Genomic DNA, 14674 nt, shown 5'->3' with positions numbered 1-14674 from the left:
TCACCTTCGTCTGTTCAGTTGTAAGAGCTTCAGAGCAGGCAGTGTCTTCATTTTGTGTCTTGCATAACGAAGAGGGGTAAGTGAAAAGTACTATATGAACCCAGTCCTGTACCCACTGCAGTCTATGAAAGTTTTGCCATTAACTTTAATAGGAAAAGGACCTGAACCCATGTGTGCTAAATATCACTATCAGGAGGGGCTCTAGAATGTTAGCTCAAGTTCCAGAAAGATCCTTTCCCTTCTAATAGTCCTTTTTGTGCTTGAAGTTGGCAAGAGCACTCCTGTTTACCAGCTGTGTTTCCTCAGCAGGTCCAGCTGCGGTTGACCCCTGCAAGAGAATTCCCATCTGGAGCTGTGGCCCCTTGGTGAATACAGTGACTCAGAACAGTTTCTTCAAAACAAAGTATTTCTTTAGCCATAGAAGCATAGCAATCAGAGAAGAAAGGGTTAAAACAACAAAAGACCTATATGCATATGTTTTACTTAAAGCTTAGCATCTCCCTTTTCCCCTTGAGACTTAGGCAGACTCAATTTATCCCAAGTATTCTGGAGAATAGGGTTCTATCTGCTTTCCTGCAGATCCTGCATCTCCCTCTCTGTGTCCCCCTGCCCTTCCCCACAATGGTTTCAAAGTGTTCTGTTTAAGGCTTCCTATCTGAAGAGTCCCTTCTCTGTTCCAAGGTAGACAGTGTTGTGCCCAGCTTGGTCTGTCAAACTGCAAAGGCCTTGACACCTGTATTGTCAGTTAAGTACTATTGACTGCATTATTGAAAGTAATATCTGCCTTCCTGGAACATGCGGTAAGCTTCTGCAGGAGTTAACCCCTTGAGCCCAGTGGCAAAGAGCATTACAATCAAATACACAGAGGTACACACAATATTCATAAAAATAATACCATTATCTCCCACATTCTTCACAGGAGAAAAAATCCTCTACCCCCAAATGCCTATATATAGTCTACTATCTAGATAACATGTATGTTATTGAAGAGCTTCCTGTGGTAGACAAAAGGGAAAGGGGTATGTCTGGATTAGCACGCCATATGTAAGCCTCTATTTTATGGTTGTGATTATCTTTTTAAAGTGCTAGAATGTTGAGTGTGGTATGCTACAAATGTGCAGACAGATTAGATTAGATTAGATCTATGATAGAATAGATTAGACCTATGATCTTTAACATGGGAGTTTACTTGTTTGTTTGGATGCTGAATATTTTCTATTGAAATACTATGTTGCTGACTGTTTTTCTGCCCTTTATTAACTGATGTTCCTACTAGCAACCTCATAGGGTTCCAAGGAGTGGTCTGGGTATCAGATATATATATATATATCCATCTTCCATAATTTCTCCATAAGATATTGTATGTCATTCCCTGGTTGTACCTTGCCACTGTTACGAACAGTTCAAATATATGTAAAAGTATGAGGAATATGTACAATAATAACCAACCATGGACCTACTCCTGCTTCTAGGGCAAATCACCCATTGACTTCAGTGAGGGAAGGACTGACCTCCAAATCTTCCTGTGTATATATCTATATAATATGTGTACAGATTCAGTTTTATCTAATGGGAACCTGATTTCAGAGTGGTTGAGAATTAGTTGGTGTTGACTATGCTATTGTTGACTATGCTACTGTTCTATTACTTTGCTTCATTTAAATGGAACTGTTGTGAAAATGCATGAGCAGTGTGCCTGGAAGTTGGTTTTCATTGGTCTTGTTTTGTAGTTCAGAAGCAGAGGTGAGGTAAGATTACTCCTTAACAATATTCACAAGCCTTGCAACCAGCTGATGGCTTTAAAACAGGAAAAGTGTAATTCTAACAGCTGCCTTTCCTGTATCTGAGAACAACATTGCAGATGTGTTACCTATTATACTGCACAAAAGGTGCCAGCCTAGTAAGCAGTCATCAGTATATAGAAAGGAAACCGTCTGTTCACATTCTGAAAATACAGGCACATGAATGAGAATGGTTTATATACTTCGTCTTGTAGACAGGGAAAGATTCATAAAACTGTCTTAGCCATTTAAAAGTTGATTCCTTTCAGAATCCAAAGCACTCTTTCTACCTAAACTGAACAGATATGTTGATATGTTTACAACTACTTTGAATGGTAGAATTAAGTGTAACAGTGATCTGAACTTCAGAGATGTGTATAATATAATCTTACTTCTGTAAAACTGTAATTATTCTAGTTCTCTTTTTTTTAATGCTCAGTGTTTTTCAGTGTCAGAGCTAAATCATACAACATTGTTATTCATAGAGATCAAGTCTTTCAGTTCCCAACAAATTCCCTTTGATTTTAAAGTGAAATTGTACGTAACAAATCCTTTCTTTCCCACCAAATAAAGGCCACATACAGGGAGAGAAAAACACCCAGGGGATTGAGAGTGAAAAACTGACTTCTGCTCCTTTTATTGGGGTAGGCAGGTGAGGTAAGACCCAATGCCACATATTAGCTGAGCTTTCTGAGGTGCCCCTTACAGATCATCTATTTTTCTCTGTACACCAAAGATACCAAGAGTTTTAGCATGAAAAATAATGTATATTATATTGTAAATGGATGCTGTGCTTTAGAAACTTAGGGCCTGATCTTGAAAGCCTTTACTATTGGGTATAAGTCTTACTATCTGGAACAGCTCCATTGGCTTCAATAGGAGCACACATGGTAACACGCACTGCCCAGGGGGCAGGGAGTATTTACAGCACTGAACCTATACATCTAAAAGACCAGACTGATCCATTAAAGTACTGGCTCACTTTGGCGTTAGCTAGAGACAATGCCTGCCAGAGCTCACTACCAGGCAGGTTGACAGTGCTTTCCCTTAGAAATGTACAGTGTTCATTCCCCTCTACTGACAAGCCCAGAGGGAGCCCAGGGCTATATTTACACCTTGACCTCTTTGGGGTTATTTACTGCCCTTGGGAATATTTTAAGGTATCTGGTCTACTACTTAGAAGAGAGCTGGAATGGCTATTGAGCCTGGTTTTTACACAGTGGGTATGAGTATGGAAGGCTCCTTGCACTCTCCCAATTAGACAAGAAAGAAATGAGACACTGGGAGAAAACTGAGATAAACAAAGTTGAGGGGACTGTTGATAAGAAGATTAGGGGAAGAATTGTTGGAATTTTCTTTAATGACATATCAAATACAGCAGGGTTCATCCCCTCACTGTCTCTAATTTTGTGATCGTATGTACCAGTGATCCATAGTTTCATTAGAGTAATAGAAACAGATGAAAATTAATAACTTATTAAGAAATGATAGCAAGTTCAGTTGGGTGAGAAAGCCTTCTGATTAGCTGGTAAATTAATTTTTGTACAGTTCAGTTTTTAACATTTAACTTCCACAATTGAGATTTAATTATGAAAATGTACCAAGATTTCAAAACCTAACCGCTAAAAGCAGCCACATTTCAGTAGGACAGACTAAGGGGAAAGACTTCTTTCCCCTCAGTATTTTATGTACAGTGCATATTGGGTATCCCATATATTCCAGATAATTGTACTGAGAAGTTAGATTTTCACACTGCTATTATGCATCATACAGAATGGCATGATGATAATCCTATGATAAGCAAACAAATAACTGCAATGAAAAAATACCCAATTAACAGCTAGCTAAAAGCCACTGTGAGCTTGTGTACATGGGTTCCAGAAATAGGACTGTGTCTAGAAACAGTTCCCTGTCTCTAACAGTCCAACAGATGCCAGGTTTGGTGAGATGTGAGGACCAGCAGTCTATAAGTGGAAGCTTTACAGTCAAAACATTAGGGAGTGAGACAGAGAGCTGGTGGACAGGAAATTTTTACTTTCTCAATAATGTGAAAATCCCTGTGCGACTATTCTGCATGTGCAAACAGGCATAAAGATCAATATGAGTAGCTGGGTAATAATAATTACCTGGATACCTGGCTACAGTGCATAAAGCATGTATATATACAAAGGGCAATGTGTTAGTTAAAATAGGGATAATAGTTCATGCTATTCCCTGTTCAAAATGGTGTAAGTCTGTATATCAGTTCCTGTCAGCTTTATAGATGGTACAAGAAATGGATTTGGCATTGGAAAGGACATTTGAGTAAGAGCTTTTTTCTTATCACACTTAATCAAATACATTTCTATGCCCATTCAATCCTTCACTTTCTTAATAAATGGGAACTAGTGGGACACAGTGTTGCCTGCCTAGTGGATAGAGCACTCAGAAGGCCTGTGTTCTAGTCCCAGCTCTGCCACTGGTCTGATGTGTGACTTAGAGACTGGAAGTGAATTGCCCAGTGCCTCAGTTTTCCATTCTGTAAATGGGGATAAAGCACTTTGAGATCTACTGATGAAAAGCACTATATAAGAGCTAGTTATGAAAAAATATCATTATTATTAATGACCACTAAGAACTAAAGTGAGACTGTTAACTTACTTCACAAGAGCCTCTGAAATAAATTAGTGGTCTCAGTTCACTTCCTAGGCATCCCGATCGCAAAAAACACATACAAAATGAGGATGTTGCAGACTCTTTCATTAGCTAAATGAAGAATTGAATGGGAAAGTTGATTGAACCATCTTATAGCTCAGACTGTTCCCTTTCAGCAACAGAAGCAAGCAGCATATGTGGTTCAAACATGTTTCTCCCATCAAAATACACTTGCTGCAATATTTTTCTGTAAGGGAAACATACAGGCAGTTAAACAGGTTGCAGAGCAGACTCATCCAGGGGTTGCTTATATAGGTCACGTATTTTATGTCTGAGTGCATTCATACCGTTTAAGAAATTGAGTCAAACTAACATAAAACAGGGATGGATCTATTTTTGTGTGTGAGATCTCAACATCCATTTTACAATGAATATATTGTAGTATTCTCCTTCATTGTTTGTATTCAATATTTAAAATGATTGAGTTGTAATTTAAGCATTAATCAAGACCTCAATTCCAATACACTGAGGTTCCAGGTTATAGGTCTCATGAGTTTTATTTACTCTAATTCATGTCAGCTCATTATCAACCTCATCAGCAAGCGCAGACTTAAAAGTAAGCCAGGATCAGTTATTATTCTAGGTACACACAGGTGGATTAAGGATCTTTCATCTATACATTTTGGAAGGGAAAAATCTATATTGTTTCACTTTCCATTATTCAAATTTGCAAAATAATTTTTAAATTAGTTGGTGAGGCCATGGAGATCACTAATAATATCTCTTGTATTGGAAGTAATTTGGTTTATAATTCTCTGTGATCAAATCAAATAATCCTTTTATACCTGACCAAAATTACTTTGTAGAGTTCATGTGTTATTGCTAATAACTATCATTACGGTGTGTCTTTGAACCATTGGTCACTATGTTACACAGATTTTAAAGTTAAGGATATTAGAACAAGAGATCTGATGTCTACTTCAGACAGAATGCCTCAAATGCAAGTACAATTCATCTATCTCATGAGTAAGTTTGGGAGATGGGCACTGGTATCCGCCTTGGATAGAAATCTCGTACATATTTCAAATCACCTTAGAAGTCCAGGAATGCGTCACAATAACTCCTGTATGCTTACCTTTTCCTCTTGCTACAGGCAGTTGCTAGTGGGTCTGTATCTACTAATATTTAATGCCATAGAGTTCTCACTGAAGATCATTAACAACTTATTAATGAGATTGGTTTGTAACTAGTCTATCATTATCAGGGGGAGTTCCTTATTTTGATGTCAAACTTTCTCTGTCCCTTAAAGGTGTAGAGCCATTACTTTACTGCCGTGAAATATTAACTTTAGAAATTTAGCCTTCTTGTGGTAAAACTATGGGCAGACTTCATTATCTTTACAGTTATTTCTCTATCTCTTGGGACTAACTGCTGTACTAAATCTCACCACTGTTTCTCATTTTGGACATCACTCTGCAAAGGTTGAGAAATATGATTCTAGTTCCTTTTCAAAAGTTTAGCTTTATTCAGATTTCAACATAAAACATAATAATGTTGGTGTGCTAGTCAAAAGTTCACAATTTGTGGTCCCTGCATTAATGAATATCAAGGACACTACACTTCCTATTCTGATTAGAGATTGATCTTAGTGCTATAAACAAGCTATTTCCTTGATTTGACGCCTATGCTAATTTTAATGAAACATTATCTTATGCCCTCATAAGGGACCTATCACCATGGTATCTGGGTACACTCAATGTTGTCAGCTTTTGTGATCTTATTGTGAGTCTCATGCTATTTAATATTTTTCTTAAAGGGTTTCAGCTATTGGAATGAAGAGAGAGCATGAGAATCTTAGCTTTCTATTTTTTTAAATAAAATACACTGCTAGCCCTCATGATTATGGATGAAAGTTTGAAAACATGAACCAAATGTACTCTAAGGGACCAGAAACCAGAAGTCAAATAAAAAGAGCCCCACATTTAGTATTTGGTTTAAAAATGATGCCTTTACTATAAAATTTAGATGAGGGCACCCAAATTAAGGAGCATATACTCTACAACATTTTACAGCAGCTGCACCAACTTCCTGGAAGGACCAGAAATAGGGAATATCAACTAGTAGTATATATGCAAGGCAATTCTATATGTCAGGCATCTATCACCTTGCATCTTACATTGTATTGTAAAAGTGACCTATCGCAGGCTCAAAGGCTGTTCCATGGAGTATAAACACTGAAAGAGTCATTGAGCCAAAGAGAGAGAGAGAGAGAGAGAGAATGACTCTAGCCTGGTACCCACCTGGAAGGTAGGAGACCCAGGGTCCAGTCCCCCTGCTCTAGTGACTATTTAACTATGTATACACAGTGGAACAGCTTGCTCAGGAGAGACAGAGAGCCCACAACAGCATATCCCATAGTTCAGTGGTTAGAGCACTTGTCTGGGATTTGAACTGTCTCATCTTTTTTTCTCTCTCTGCTGCCAGGGTGCGGGGAATTGAACCTGGGTGTCTCACATCCCAGGTGAGAGCTGTAACCAGTAGGCTAAAAGTTGTAAGGTGGGCACCACAAACTTCTCCTGCTCCCCGCCATTTTGTGTGTGGCACAAGGCCAGTATCTCACTTATTCTCACAAGGAATGACTTAAGCACCAAAGCTGCCTGACTCCAGGGGATGGGTTCCTGGTTATGGATTGCTAGCAAAGATACATGCCTCCCTGCAGCCAGGACTTAGGCACCTGTCTCCATGAGATTGGAGGTGCTTAGGACACAGTCCCGTCTTTGGCATCTGACTAGCTTAGGTGGCTCCCCACCTAGAATGGTGGCTTTTGTGGGTCACATTCTTAGGTCCCTATTTCTCCCCATTGATTGTATGGGGAGCCTAACCACCTAATTCAGCCTTTGTGAATTGCAACGTTGTCCTGTGATTTTCTAAACCTGTAGAAGTTAGGCATTGTGATGCTGAGTGTTGCAATATCTAAGTCCCTTGTGGATTCGGGCCAAACTTACTTGTGATGGCAGGGAATTCTGGAGGTTGAGGGCCTGCAAATTAAACTGTCTCTGGTTTCCGCAATCTCCACCCTTCGGAGCAGCAGCCAAAGTATCCGGTCTAAATGCAGATGTAGAGATGAGACAGGCAAGTAGAGATGGTTTCTGAGATAGCCAGAGCTTTGTATATTGTAACTGATGTCCTGAATTTCACATGGAAGTAAACTGGCAGCCAGTGCTGAGTAATTAGATGCCATAGAACCATACGGTGTATTAGGAAACCAGTCAGTTGTATACTGATAATTAATGAAGAGTGGCTCACCCAACTGCACCAAAATAAGTAAACAAATAAAAAACAAGCTTTGCAAAGAGCCCTAAAATGGTAGGAAGAAAAGGTTGGGATATCAAATATGTCTTCCCCCTCCGTAACATTTCCTCTGCTGCACAGAGCCTTTGACTCTGATGAAGCCCATTGTGAGGGTGTTACTCTGTTCCCTCACGCTGTAGTAATTCCAAAGAACAGGTTTTGTGTGTGCTGAGTTGAATCACTGCTGGGTTTTCCCCTTTGTGGTGGAGCAATTGTGGAGAATAATACCATTTGTAAAGGATTCAGTCCTGCCTTGTGATAAAGCAGCAGCAGCACTTGTTGCTTGTTTTCCTCATTTTTGCTGGAAAAGTCTGTCAAAGCATGTCAGGATAAATTCTTCTCTTTCTCATTCTCTTCCCTCCCCTTCCCCTGCCAAAGTCTGTCTTTGTGTCATCTCTTCAAAGTGTACTACCTGTAAAATATTGATTCACAGCAGGCTGAGCCTGCCAAGTTTAGATTTCTTCTTCACCGGCAGCAATAATAAACAACTACAGACTGTGCAGACTCAGTACCAGTTTCATCATTGCACCACAAGCCCATCACTCTCTCTTCTGCGTGACTCGACATAATGAAACAAGGACCAGAGATATCTCAGAAGGAAAGGGAAACTGAGAAACAACCACGAGGAACATCAAAGGAGTCTAAGAAGCTGTAAGTTGAGGATTCAGCATATGCCACCCTAAACAGCAGTAACAGCGGCTCTGCTTATTCAAAATAACTTGTCAGAAAAACAATACAATAAAACAAATGGTGCCACCTGACACTCGGAATCTAGTAAGAATAAATTCTCTCCTTCCTTTGTTGAACTTAAAAACAAGAATACCACCCACCCCCAGCTATCTCAATACTCTTTATATTGTTGAAGCAAATGTCAGCAGTGATTACAGGAAGGTAAAAAGACCCTCAATAGCTTATGGCAGTGCTATGAAAATTGTCTGGTGGGAACAGTGGATACACATATGTGTTCTATGAAATGTATTCCTCTGAAATGTATTCCATTTTGATCAGAAGCAGGACTGTCTTGGATTTGAGCTATAAAGGAATAAGGCATAGGCCCTAGAATGAGTCAAGGTCCCTGTGATGGTGGGGTGGGGGGCTGTTTGTTGAGTGGGGCCGCTCCCGTTGGCCCAGTGTGGAGTTGGTACATCCCATCACACAGTAGTCTGGACTCCGTGTGGCGTGGAATCAAATACTTGCAAAAATGTGGTCTCAGGACCCCTGGTGGGGTCAAGCAAATATCAACCTGCTGCCGCTGGGCTGGGTAGGACAAGCAGGCCATACCCTCTGAGTCTCCTGGCCGGGGCAGACAGTAACAATTAAGGCTTCTGACCTTCTGGGCATGGCAGAACAAACAATCAGTCTATAGCCCCTAGGTGGGGCTGAACAACCAAGCAGTCTATGGCCCCTGAGCCTCGTGGCTGGGGCAGGCAAACAGTAACAGGGGTTCTGACCCTCTGGGCAAGGCTGAACAAGCAGTCAGTTTGTAGCCCCCTGGCAGGGCAGAGTAAACAGACAGTCTAGGTGGGGTAGGAGAACTTGGACCCACCCAGCTCCACCGAGTTCTGACTCAAGGCCCTGTGTAGCCCATTAAGGGTTTAAACACCAACTTTCACTACATTCCCTGGGTCACTTCCTACCGTGAGGTACATTTTTGGCATCTCCCTGGCTGGCAGCAGCTCGGTGTCCCTGTCAATCTCTGCAGTCATCTGGTTGTCTGCAGCATAGTCCAGGTCCACGGTTCCTACCATTTGGAGAGTCTCAGGCATCTCTACAGGAGCTTGCAATACACATCCTTCCTTCTCTCCTCAGCCGGACCAGACTGAGCAGGACTTCCTCCTTTTATCTGCCCTTCCACTTGAAGCATGAGCAGCGGGGGCATGGCCTGTTGGGCCCACAATGATTGGTCCGCACCATTGCCCCAGTGTGAGGTTGGTACACCCTGTCACAGATCCTCCCTGGCATTTCTCCTCCCCCACTTTTTTTTTTTTCTCACTTGGTGCATACGCACTGAAGCTGTCTTGTCCTAGGAGCAATAAAGGTAGACAGAGGAGGAAAGCAAACTATTTAGGCTTGGAAGGATTAGATTTTTATCAGTAAATATTGGTAAACCTCGATTTCACCGCACACACACACACGAATATTCTCATCAGTAATAGAAATTTACAGATAGGCAAAATAAGAAAAATGCTGCTTGAGAACTTACTAGAGTTTGATTTAAGGATATTTACTTTGTATATTTTGACATGTGTGTTGACAATTTGTGTTTTAATGGTTATAAATCTCCATCTTTTTGAATCGCAATGACTACTGTCATTAAATAATTGCCTGTCCCCCCCCCATAATTTCCTGCGATTGTGAAAATTTAAATCAATAAAAAATGAAAAAGCTTAACACATATAATTTTGTGCAACTGTGAAAATTTAAATTCATACAAATAAAAAACTGCTTAAAAATAAATGTTGATATTATCCCTCTAAACTATGAGGGAAATCAAATTCTGCCAGCCTAAAAATATTCTGGGTAAACAACTAGGGTTGGGGATCTCTTTGGGATAGCCAGAATTGTATATTATTTTCTTTCTGCTTTCATTTCCCCAGTCTCACTGTTCAGCTAAGTATATATTTTATCCTAAACTGGTGACTGCGTTTATTCTAAGTAAGTGTCAAGTAGCAGTAAATGTGAAAATGTTATACGAGAGCCTGATTTGCAGGGTTTTTTGTTTTTGGGGGTTTTTTTGGCTGCCATTTGCTTCATATTTATAGAGTTTGGGGAAGGGAGAGAAACTGATGTCAATAAATCAATAGGCAGAGACGACAGCCTTAGCTTTGCATGCTTGTTTTATTGGAGCTTTCAGAAAGTGATAGAGGTGGTTGTAACATCCAACTATGAATCTATAAGTGGCTATGGTCCCAAACATATTTTGCTACCTAGGTCATGCTACGACTCATGACACTCTGGGGTGCGCTTTCATTGCCTTAGAAGGTGACACATCACACCAGAAATGTACCCTATGTGCTAAACAATTAAGCTGGCTTCAGACCTTTTCTTCATCCAGATTTGAGTCACCTTGCAATGGATATGAGTCCAATGGGGAAAGATTTACTATGTGATAAACTGACAATCAGTTTATTCTTGGTTTACTTTAAAAAATTCCCATTGGGACACTGGATGTTCACATTCAAATTTTCTTTTTCAGTGGGTGGGGACTCCTAATTTCTCTTGTTATACTCTGTTCCTTCACTTTCCAAGTCCCTGCACAGTGGCAACTAAGTCATTGAGTAGGACACCTTCACCCTTGGAGTCCAACAATGTCACTTTCGTAGCTGGACAGCACTGCATGGTGCCATCCCCTCCCTGCGACCTTTTAAAGATACTGAGGTGCCTAAAGATGCAGATGGAGGCCTAATGGGATTTTCAAAAGCAGCTAGGAGTGTAACTCCTTAGGCACCCTTGGGCACAGAGGTGCTTTTGAAAATCCCACTATGCACCCAATACCTTTAAAAACCCATCTCAGCTTCACATGTTCAAAAATTGAGTCAGCCCTCCCCACCCCACCAAAATCATTGAGACTGGCTTAAAAATCTTGATTTTAAAAAATAATTTTTGAATCTTTTTATTTGCCCACTGGTTCTTGAGATTTTAGGGTGCACCCAGGTCATGTTTTGAAGCTTTTATTTGCAACCATACGAGTTGGAGAAATTACTTTTAAAAAAAAAAATGAAAGCAGAGATTATGTTGTGACGCTGGCAGGCCAGATGCCAGGCTTGCCCAGGTTGCAGGCATTAGCTAAGAACTGACAACCTCATAGCTGGAGACTAAACCAGGGCACTTGTATGTTAGTTTTGCTCAAAATAGGTAATAGTCTAATAAGAACGTATTTAGTGTTTCAACTCTAGGAAGTGCTTGTAGAATACTGCATGTATTAATCTCACAGTGTATGTATTCCATGCTATAAAACAGGAAATATGTAAATTTTGCTTTATTACTTTGAAAATGTTTGCTCTGAACTTATGAACTCAGGCATGGGACTCATCCCCCCCCCCCAACCCCCACACACACACCCGCACCCGCCTGCCCGCCCATCCAGAAGGACTATCAAAATCAGATGGCATCAAGGACCATTGCAATACAAAGAATTGGTTAATGGCCCTACCTGGGTAATGCTATATACAAGGAAGAGCTTGTTCTGTGGAGTTGGAAGCTGAATGAAGGAAACAAGACTAACTCACAGGAAAATTTTCCATCTTTTTGGCTGTTTGAACTCTGAAGGGCCAGAGATCACAGGGGCTGCCTCCTCGGGCTGCCCTGAGAGAACTTTGAATGGACATGAATGTCAAGTATCAGGGGGTAGCCGTGTTAGTCTGTATCTACAAAAACAACAAGGAGTCTGGTGGCACCTTAAAGACTAACAGATTTATTTGGGCATAAGCTTTCGTGAGTAAAAACCGAAGAAGTGAGGTTTTTACTCACGAAAGCTTATGCCCAAATAAATCTGTTAGTCTTTAAGGTGCCACCAGACTCCTTGTTGTTTTTGAATGGACATGTCACTACAACTCTGTCACTCTTAGGATTTAGATGGTAACTCATTTGTGTGTATATATTTGCTTGTTTTAACCTGTAAATAACTCTTATTCTTTTTTTCCTAGTTAATAAATCATTAGGTTGTTTATTACAGGATTGGGTACAGGCGTTGTCTGTGGTGTAAGATCTAGGGTACCAATTGCTTGGGGGTAAATGACTGGTCTCTTGGGACTGAAGCAGCCTGATTGTGGTGTGATTTTTGATATAAGTGACCATTTATCACTAAGTCCAGTTTATCTAGGTGGCAAGATAGACTGGAGAGTCTACGAGGTCTGTCTGTGAGTCCATGGTAAGACTGGTATAGTGATCCAAGACTTCACATTTGGTACTGGCTTGGTGAAATCTAGTTCCAGAACACATCATCAGTTTGGGGTGCCTGCCCTGTTTTCAACAGTCTGCCCTGAGGTAGGCACTCACAGTTGTGAGCCACTTCAGACAGTATGACCTATATAATCACTTATCCCCAGTAGCTGGGGCTCTCAGGAAAATACCAAAATCACAAGAGCTGGCAATGCCGTACTTGCAGCTTCTGCATTAGGCTGCCAGGCTACTTCCTCTTGAGATTTATTTTTAATGTCACTAATTTAGTGCCAAATTATACTACCTTTATTCATGCTGAGTAATACTGTAACAGAGTTACTGTGCTGGCTGGCTGGGGGCGTGGGTGTCTCTTGGCACAGGAAGCCCCTTATTGGGTGTGGCTTCTCCCAGAGAGGAAGAACTTCTGTCTCAGGAAGCAACTCTGAGAAGTTGAGGTATATAATTTCTGCAATGGTGAGAGAGAGGAAGCAGTTGTTGATACCAGAGACACCAGTAGCAGGAGTGGAGCTGCCTGTGTACTGTCTCCCACTAATAAAAATATGTGGTTCTGTTGCTAAACTGAGCTTGGGCCAGTGTCGTCATTCTGGGGACTCTGCCTGGCTGTTCTAACTTGCCAATAAGGAGACTGTGAGGTTGCAAAACAATAACCTACTCTACCTGAGGTCCCATAGATGTTGGTCTGATTGCTTGTGGAATAAGGCACTGCTCAGAGTAAGGATGGGTGATTGATAGAAACTGGCCCTTCACAGTCAGAATTTCAAGTGTTCTGATGGGTGGCTGAGTGAAAAGAGAAAGTCCACTGTGTTTGTAGGACAAACACGCTCACAGATTCACAGCGGACAGCCATGACCAAAGACAGAGCCATGTTTTTGTGGCTGTCATAATTTGACAGCACTTTGGCTGAAGTTCCCCTCTGTGCTGAGGGCCAGCACCAAGCCTGTGCATCAGTTTAAGCCATAGTGCACAGGTCTTGTGCTGGCCCCCGGCATAAGGGATGAATTTCACCCAAAGTGCTGTCAAATGCACAAAATGAGCAAACTGACCAAATGGAATATTGTTTTCTCTGATCTCTTTCAGTGACAGTAACCCTATGGCTAGACAGAACTGTGATTTTTAAGTTGTAAGTGTCATTTTAACATATTACAAAGAGAGAAACGAATATCCTTTCAACCTACTCCCTCCTACAGCTTCCCAGCGTATCTTGTTCTTTTGTATCCATTTCTTAAATTGTAAGCTCTTTGGGGCAGAAGTTTTTTGCTTGTATGTATCTTGTACAGTGCTGAGTACACTTATGGCACTTTGATGATGATGATGAGTAGTATAAGATGGGGCTGCAAACAAGTCACTGTAAACTGAAGTGGATAGCTTGATGCAATTATCTCTATCTCCTTGATCTTAGACACAGTGCAATGCTTTTCCAGTGGTGGGATTTTTGCCAAGGTGTTCATGTATGTAATGTAACTCCTTTTGGCTGTGTTCCTCAGCTGGCAGATGGTGAGGGGCAGTGAAAATGCTGCTGGATCCCTCCCTCAGAGAAGGCAGGGGTTGTGAAAACAACAATTGGCTCCTTCCCTACATAGTGAGGGAAGGGAGAAGGTAGATTGGAATGAAATTGCCCTGCCCACTAGCTCCCCCCTTTGCAGGAAGGTGGAGGTGAACTAGTGCAGCTACTGTTTGCTCCCTCTCTCTTCAGGCTGACCCTAAAGCATGTATTTCTTCCGTAAATATCTAAACCATCATCAAGTACCTAAAGACTCCAGAGAACTTGGTAAGCAACTGAAGTTCTGATAGCTTATTTTTAACCCTTTGTCTGTATAATTCATTTATTTGAAGCGCACCTAAGCCCTGACAAGTGACAAATGTGCTCTGGCAGCTGGGCTTGTGAGTGAGGGGGCAGTGATGTATCACATCCCAAAGTGGACAATGATAATTGTCTCTCAAACATTGCAGATTTATTGTTTTCTCCTTTTACCTTTGTTACTAGATTTCAAGTTGCTCTAAAGGAA

The sequence above is a fragment of the Chrysemys picta genome, chromosome 3, assembly GCF_011386835.1.
Source record: "Chrysemys picta bellii isolate R12L10 chromosome 3, ASM1138683v2, whole genome shotgun sequence".
Classification (NCBI taxonomy): domain Eukaryota; kingdom Metazoa; phylum Chordata; order Testudines; family Emydidae; genus Chrysemys; species Chrysemys picta.
This window is presented reverse-complemented; position numbering follows the sequence as displayed.